Genomic DNA, 8,667 nt, shown 5'->3' with positions numbered 1-8,667 from the left:
CAAAGCAGAGATCTGCAGATAATGCCATGATGATTTTTTGCCTTTTCTTTTATACCCCTGTTATACCTTTTTACAACTTCGGTATTCTTTGTGCTTTTTGCCTACATGCTTGGACTTGTTTGTTCGGCCAGGAGACCAAACATCTTAGAAGCTTCGTAGGTAGAGGATAGTGTGCTCCAGACCCCAAGGTCCTCTCCAGAACACATTCTGTAAACTGAGATAGAACCATCCAGGGGAAGGCTCCTTGGGGGGTGGGGGGGGGGGGCTCATTCAAGCCTCTAATTGGGGAATTTTTGATAGATATGCTAATTAGTAAGACCTATAATGTTATACCAGATCTTTTGGGGGTGGGCATTGTGGTGTGCATTGAGGTGCATTTGACCTGGACATAGTGCACCTAAGGATCCTTAAAATAAATACCAAGGTAAAATCCCTTTTTTCCTTCTAACCGTGTTTGACTCTTGATTTTAAGACCAGATGTAGAGAATATGTGAGGCAGGGGAAAATATTCAGGTGTCTTGAGCAGAGGGATGGAAGGAAGAGGATTTACGGATTCTTACTCAAAGCACTCTCCAATGTGTTTATGGCAGAGCAGTGAGTGAGAGAGTCAAGTAAACCCTTCCTGGGGGATGTGAGCACTCAGACAGAGCAGCATTCCCATTCATTTGGGATGGGAACGTAGGGTCAAACACAGAGTGGCTCTGAGTTGTGAGTCCTGCCTGATTATTCACAGCAAATTGGACCTAACATTGATCACAGCATCCCAGTCCCAGCCTAAACTTCCCCCAGAGTGCAGGAAATAAAGCAAAGATGTAAAGGAGAGGGAAGAGCAGGTAAGGAAGGATCTGGAGATGCACCTGCATTCCTGTTGGAGAGCTCTGGAATGGTGCAAACTGCAGCTGTGAGGGAAATACACAAACTCCTCATCGAAGGGGAGCCCTGGGTGAATGGCACCAACCAAGGGTTCTCTCCAGAAAGTCCAGAAATGCCCTTTTCCCTTTAATCTGATTGAGCAGAAAGTGTGGTGCCTCCCAAGGTGAGTCTGCTCCGTGGATAAGATGGAAGTAAACCTTGTTGTGGGGTGATGCCTGGCTTAGGGCTGGCACTTGTTACCAGAGGACACCCATCCAGAACTCCCCAGAAAAGGACCCTTAAGGAGAGTTGCAGCACAATAAAGAGAAAAACCTCCTGCACTGAAACCTCAGAGATGTTTCTTTTCTGACACCCCAGCAGACAGTGATGGTTGCACACTGAGGAAAAAAACCCACACTCTGGTACCCTCTAAAGAGGTGAATATTAGCTTAAAGGTGACTCTTTAATGCTTCCCCCCCCCCCCCCATTTTTAAGTTGATGAAGACTGATACACTGGTTGCTGCAAGTCTTTGATGCACCAAAGAAATTCAAGTTCCAGCAAGCTCAATTGGCTCAGCTGAGGTTCCCAACCTCATTCCTCCTTGCATTTAAGCTCTGGACTTTTCTTGCAAGCAGGGAAGCCACACACAGATCCTGCAGGCATCTTCAGTCCTTGACCCTCCTTAATTCCTTCTGGGCTTACAGAGACCAGATGTGAACCATCCCACTGCACATTTCCTCGAAGGGAATGTTGTAAATGTTACCAGTTACAGGTACCCTGCCACATCTCTCATTATCATAAGAATTATGTTACTCTTTCTCAACATCAAGATCTTCATTAGATTTATCTGGGAGCTGAATTTTAAAACAAAGGACACCAGAGTTTCACAGGCTCAGCTGGTCCTGAATCACAAAGATTCCTCAGAGTTTGGTCCATCACTCCCAGCTCTGGACGCGGATTTCCTCACATGGAGATCTTACGGCCATGCCTGTGGCAGTGCTGTAGCCTAATAAATAAAGCTGGATTTCCCTGATTTTTGCTTTTTGTCCCTCCTTCTCTCAAGAGAACTTGAAATAGCTCAGATGATGTGGCCCACGTTGGTGTTGAGGCCAGTATTGATTTATGCAGGTGGGAGATAATAATTATTTCTTAAGGTAATGGCAATAGTCCAGTAGCTGTGAGCATGTAGGAAGGACAGACAGCCATGCTCCATATTTATTTGCTCTCAGTAGCTTCCAGGTCAGCTCAGCTCAGTTTGAAAAGCAAAAGAAGGGGCTGCTTTTCCCTCAGTCTCCACACGGGGAATGGCACCTGGCATGTGAATAATCCACCTGTCCATCACTCAGCGTCCACCAAGGGAAGAGGTTCTGCAGGAGGGATTTCAGCTGCAGTTTGGAGGATAATGTGGAGGTTTTGCTTCTCTCCTGCTTTCCCAGCTGCATAGAGTTCTTGGGAATGCAAGTGAAGATGAGGACTTGAAAAGATGCCTTAGGTTTTAACCTTTATATTTTTCAAATTCTGTGCTGCTTGGTGTGTGACTCTGAAGTTTCTTGTAGCCTGTTGATTTCTGCTGTCATGCTGGGCAGACATAACAAAGCCTCTGCAGCCCTGCTCTCCAAGGACACCCAGACCGTCCTAGGCAAAAATATAAACCAAAGAGCCGCTAAGGGAGGGGCAAGCTGAGGGGAAAACTGAAGCTTTAATTGGAGAATTAACCCTGCAATGCAAATGAACCAGCCCTATAAAAGAGTGAAGAACTCATGACCTGGGGTCCATCTTGGGGTCCATTTTTGAGAAAAGCTTCGGGCTCCCCAGGGTGTACCTTTGAAGGCCTTTTGAATAAATACCTCTTTTATTCCCTTACTCCTGTCCAGTCTCTGTTTTCTAGGAGGCCTCTTAAGGCATCAGCTCGATGAAGGAAGAATAAATTCCCAGTCCCCCGAGCATGCCCAAATCACTGGACCATCCTTCCCCTGAGTCTGCGCTGCAGAAATGTTCACTGAGCTCTCTACCTGTGATGTCCAGCTGGACACAAGCATGGCTCTGCAATTTCCCTCTTCCCCTCAGAGATTGGATGTGACTCCTTTATAAACTCCCACTTTGTCTGTCTGTGCTTGTTCTTGCCCTGATAAATGTTCTCCTCTGCTGAGGAGCCTGCAATGCTTAACCCACTCCATCACCATTCCCCTTGAAGGTTTACACTCTGTTTACAAACAGAATTTCCCCCGTCACTGCCGAAGTGGTGCCTTTTTCCCAAAGCATCAGGCAAGGTGATGCTTGGGGAGAGCTGGAGTGACACAGTTGTCCACCTTGCCTGGCTCTGTCTGTTCCCCATGGATGTGGGAACCGACACATTTCCAGCAGATAATTACATGTTGTCATCTCACTGTGCACTGTGCAGTGCTCTGCAAGAGACCCTGAAATCCCTTGAAACGCATTTGAGAGAGCCAAGCTGAAGTGAGAGCAGTGAAGGCAGATTATTCCTCTTAACCTGGGAATAGCACTCCAAGCACCACTTTGGGTGATCCGTAGAGTTTTCTTCAAGGTCTCTCACAAGATGCAATTTAGGAAAGCAGAGCAAGGAGCAAAACCTCTCTGAATTTAAAGTTACAGAACCATTTAGGTTGGAAAAGACTTCTGAGATGATCGAGTCCAACCTGTGATCACCACCTTGACAACCAGATCATGGCACTGAGTGCCAAATCCAGTCCTTTCTTGAACACAAAATGATCCAACATAATGAATCTGATCCAACAGTTGCAGCCTAAGCCCCATATTTCACAGGACATGATGCAAATCCAGATGTTGACCTTGATTCTGAAGAAGTCCAGGCCATGCCTGAGCTGCAGCTTGGCTCCAGATGTTTGTCCTCACATCCAAAGCTGTGTTCTGATCTCCACAGCCCCCTCCAGGTTTCCCAGTGAGAGGAAACAGTGTGGAGGTGAATGGTTGCTCTCAGAGGAGGAGCAGGAGATGAGGAGCAAGAAAGGTGAAGCATTTTTGATGAGATTTGCCATTTTCACACAGACCCCTCTGAATTCCAAACAGCTCCTCTGGGTGACAGTGTCCATATCCGTCGTCATTTGCTGTTTGGGAACATTCCCACAAAAGGATGCAACTTTCAAGGAATGCTCATTTTCCCAGCAAATATCCACATATGCATAAAAAGAAGGGAGGCAGTGTGAAAAGCAAATTAGAATTCCCTGTTTCTCCCTTGCTTCCCAGATTTCTTCTTCCCTCTCTGAACTTTCAGCCACCCACTTGGTACCAAAAGCACTTTTCCACCACCAGCCCTGGGTGGAACAGCAAGAAAGCATTTGGAAACAACCCCCTGGTTTGAAGCTGTTTCTCCAAACTAGCTGGAGAGGAGTTATGAACAACAATAAGCATTCACTAAAAATCAGAATCCCTTCAGGGACAGACAAAAAGAGCTCCATTCATCCCTCTGCCATGAATAATTCAGCCCTTCTGAACTTGGGAAACAGGGTATTTAGTGTGCTTTGCAGAGGAGGAAGAGGACGGAGATCAGAGGGGCTGAGGAGTTTGGGGATGCCTCTAGGAGGGTTTAGGAAGCCAAGTTAAAGACAACTGGGAGAAGTTTGGAAGGGCAGGAAATCTTAAACGGGATCTGAATGTTCTCAGTTGGCCCAATCCAGGGTGGACAGGTGTGATAAAGCAAAAATCCCCACCTCCACTAACCTGAGCTGGCTCACACACGGAGAATTGGAGGGAGAAGGTTTTAGAGCCGGAATTACTGCACTGCAATCATCCCAATAAAGATTGTGCTGAGGAAGACAAGGGGAATTTTCTGGCTTTTAAGCTGAGGGGAAAGCACAGCTCTGCAGAGGACACCTAAGACAGGCTTTTGAAGGCAGAACACAGAACGTTTTCCGCAGCTCTGCTGCTCACATCTTTAAGCACAGGATTTCAGCAGTCCCTGCCTTCATTAAACAGGGAGCATTATTTCCAGTGGTGACAGCTTCAGATTCCCTAATTTTCTCCTGGATGTGGAATTCCCTTGCCTGCCCGAGCTCGATGCTGTTTCACAATGCCGCGCTCATCGCCTCAACTCTCCTGGGCTTTGACAGATGGAATTAGGATACAGCAGCACTGCAGCAAGACTGCAGATAGTTTCAAACAACTGACTTCAGCACCAAAATGCTTGTAATTCCCATTTTAAATGGAGCTGGCTTCCCTGGGGAGAGTGCCTGGCTCTTCTAGGTGTTGCAATGAGCTGATAGAGGGAGAGACACATTCCAACAGCCCAGTGCTAATAAAGAAAATTAGGAGCAACTTGCCCTTTCTGTTGGAGGAAAGCCACAATGGGGGAGAAAATGCCATGAGTTTTCTCCACCTGCAAATTTCACTGAGCTGCACCCAAGCTGTTGGCTGTTTCCAGAGGTAAAAGTATCCTTGTATGAGTTTTTGAAAAAAAACAGCACTGTCAGAGATTTCCTCGCTGAAAGCCAGGTGGGTATAGCAGAAATAATAACCCTAATAGAAAAATAAAAGTAGCAATTGTAGCAGCAATAATAACACAATAACTCGGCCTCAAACTACAGCCCTTGCTCAGGGAACTGCTCCAGATTGCAGGGGGAAAGGACAAGAGGTTTTTTTTAAGGTGGATTTGGTTTTGATCAGACTCCCTGTGGCTGCTTGAATGTTTACCCTGGAACAAGGAAGGGGCCAGGGCAGTGGTGGGAGCATCTGGGAAGGGGGTGAGAACTGTCCCTGTAAGTACCTACTGTAGTAATGCTTTGTTTAAAAAGATAAAGATACATAAATCGGATATTAGAAAGAAATTCTTCCCTGTGAGGGTGGGGAGGCCCTGGCATGGGTTGATCAGAGAAGCTGGGGCTGCCCCTGGATCCCTGGAAGTGTCCAAGGCCAGGTTGGATGGGGCTTGGAGCAACCTGGGATAGTGGAAGGTGTCCCTGCCCATGACAGGGGTTGGAATGAGATGATCTTTAAGGTCCCTTCCAACCCAAACCATTCCATGATTTCCTGTTTCCATGGTAAATATAATAAGAAAACAAGGACAAAAATGAAAATCCCCCAAAGATTTCCCTCAAAAAAACCACAACACAAAGCACAAGAACTATTTAAGGGACTCGTGAATCAGAATTTCAAGAATTTTTTTATTTTTGTGACTTTCTGATTCTGTCATAAGTTTCACACACAGTTAAGGGGGGGGATGAAGATCTCCACGGGTGGTTGTGGGGAGCTTCCAGATGCCTGTAGGACCATGGTGGGATATGAACAGGAGCTGTTTCCTTATCCTTAGGTCAGTGTCCTTGTAGGAAGCTGCTGCCTCCTGTGACATGGCCATGGCATCACCAGGGCTTCTGCAGTCCTGTGACAGGAAAAGAAACAAGATAATAATAACAATAACAATAATAATAATAATAACAACAATGAAAACAATAGCAATAGCAATAACAATAAACAACCAAAATGTTGGGGAGGGAAATTAAGTAGCTGTAGCAGCAATTTAAAGAACAGAAGAACTGCAAAGGTTAAAAGAGAATTTAAGGCAGCAGGTCCTCCACGCTGGCCAATTTTAAAGATTCATTCTGCTTCTTGTTGATGAGATTTGTGTGTTTCAAGGCTGAATTCTAGAAGAAAAATGCTTTCCAAATTGACCCGAGGCAATATTTCACACCTTTGGAATTAAAGACCTGTGCAGTGTCAAGCCCTGCATCCACAAACAGCTGACAGGGCTGAGGATCTTTCAGAGTGAACTGCAAGGCTTGAGTCTTTCTTTCCCTGAGATGGAACTGGGAATGTGGAATCTCTGGAATCTCCATCCCTGGAGATGATCAGAAGATGTCTGGTCATGGTTCTGTGCAGCTGGCTCTGGGTGGCCACGTATGAGCAGGGAGGTTGGACCAGGTGACTTCCAGAGGCCCCTTCCAACCTCAGCCAGCCTGTGATTTGGTACAGCTGGTTGGAAAGCTATTTTAAATTCTGTAGGAATTCAAAATATTTTATGTAGGGATGAATTCAGACTCTTCAAGTTTTGTTCCTGAAATGCAGGTGAGAGAAAAGCTCTCCTTCCCCCCACCAGTGTTCTCCTGGCGTTTGCAAAGCCGAATGTTATGTCCCTGCTGTGCCAGTTACAGAGCAAAGAAATTTTTCCATCCTAGAAAGAATGTCCTGGGGATTGGTCTCCAGCTAGAACTCTTCATTTCTGCAGGAATTACCAAAGGGTTCTGCTGGTTCATGCCCTGAATCTCCATCATCACAGCTGAGTGGGTTTGTGAGACTGCTGGCTCTCCTGGAGCAGAAATTCCCTGTTGGCACAACTGTGGATCCTTCCCTGCAAGAAAAAGCTGAGATAAAATGAGGCTTTTTAAAGCAAAATAATCTCCCTGACCCATCCTTTTGCAGCTCTTGAGCTCTGTGGTGACTGGGACAGAGAAGAAAGAGGTGTCCCAGAGCTTTAAGCCTGGGTGGGAATGGGATTGCAAGACTCTGGGAAAGTCAGGATTTCCCTGGGCAATAAACTGAGCAAAAGATGCCGAAAAAAGGCTTAGAGAAAAGCACCACTGCCTCAGGAGTTTGGGGCAGGCATCCTGGTGATTCCTGCTGCATCCTGAGGATGACATCCTGGTGATGCCACCCTTCCCTGCTGTTGGGGTCCCTCCCCTGCCGTGTAGCCCTGGGAGAGGGGCCCTGAGGGCACAGACACGGCGTTTCCCTGTCCCTGCTCAGCCTCGTTCCCATTGGTTGGTTTGTGTTCCCTGCGCGGGCAGAAGGACCCTTGGTCCCGTGACTGGAACAGTTCCTCAGCAGAGCTCCGGCCATGCGGCTGGAGAAATAAACATCTCTCTGAAACAGCTAGCAAGAATCTGTCTGTCCATATATATATTTCCTTTCCACGGGACTCCTGGTTTGATATATGCGTGTTGCAGTATCCCCACTGCAACAAATGGTGGAGATTTGTGAGCAGAACGATCCCCGATCCCTAAGCGACTGATTTGTGTGAGTAAACCCTGGAAACTTTGGATTCCTCTTCTTGGTTTTGCTTTGCTATTCCATATCTAAACTATGGAGGAACGGTGGGAAGACTCTTGGCTCTCAGAGCCGCATATGGACATTTATCTTAAACTTAAAATGATTCTTGAACAACGATTTGTAAATTTTAGCTTGATTCAAGCTCAAAAAGAACTGAAACACTTCCTGGCATGGTTGTTTAAGAACTTTTTCTATGTTTCTTGGGATTTAATTCTTACCAAGGGCTTTTGGAAAACCGTTTGGACACAGTTAATACTGGAGTCAAAATATATGCCGATGGAAGAATATTTTCGTGAATATTATTTAGTTACCGAGACTGTTGAGCAATGTCAGCTGTGTCCTGGTGAAGGGAAGCGTGGCGCAGGGACCGTGCGGCCCAGGCCACGTGCGCCGAGCGCTCTGCGAGCAGCAGCGAGGCAGTTCCCGCGCGCGGGCGGAGCCACGCGAGCCGCAGTGTCGGCGGCGGAGCGAGGCGCGGTGGGAGCGGCGGGACCCGGCAGTGCCCGCCCGGTCCTGTGCAGCGCGTGGTGGAGCGAGCCCCGTGAACGCCCGACTGAGAGGGGCGGCGCGTGGGCGGCGGCTGGCGGCGGTGGCGGTGGAACGGTGCCGTGCCCAGCCGAGACGCGCGCTGGAGCAGGGCGCGGGGGGGTCATCGCTCGGGGGCCCGGCCGAGACGTGGGTGCAGCGCCCGGCATCGGCAACGAAGCTGCGACCAGAGGAGGCGACGCACGGAGAACTGAGCGGCACGGCCCGGCCCGGCCCGTGCGGCCCCGAACGCGACCCCGGGAAGAGCGCGC

At 47.9% G+C, this 8,667-nt stretch overlaps 1 long non-coding RNA gene across 1 annotated transcript in view; it reads right to left on the bottom strand.

Annotated features, from left to right (window-relative positions):
- Positions 1-5,993: 5,993 nt before the first annotated feature.
- Positions 5,994-8,667, bottom strand: part of LOC125324303 — a 34,906-nt gene continuing 32,232 nt past the window's right edge. The window contains exon 4 of the long non-coding RNA XR_007202918.1: positions 5,994-6,206. This is a non-coding gene — a long non-coding RNA (uncharacterized LOC125324303). The remainder of the gene's footprint in view (positions 6,207-8,667) is intronic.

Source organism: Corvus hawaiiensis, chromosome 4, assembly GCF_020740725.1.
Source record: "Corvus hawaiiensis isolate bCorHaw1 chromosome 4, bCorHaw1.pri.cur, whole genome shotgun sequence".
Classification (NCBI taxonomy): Eukaryota; Metazoa; Chordata; class Aves; order Passeriformes; family Corvidae; genus Corvus; species Corvus hawaiiensis.
This window is presented reverse-complemented; position numbering and strand designations above follow the sequence as displayed.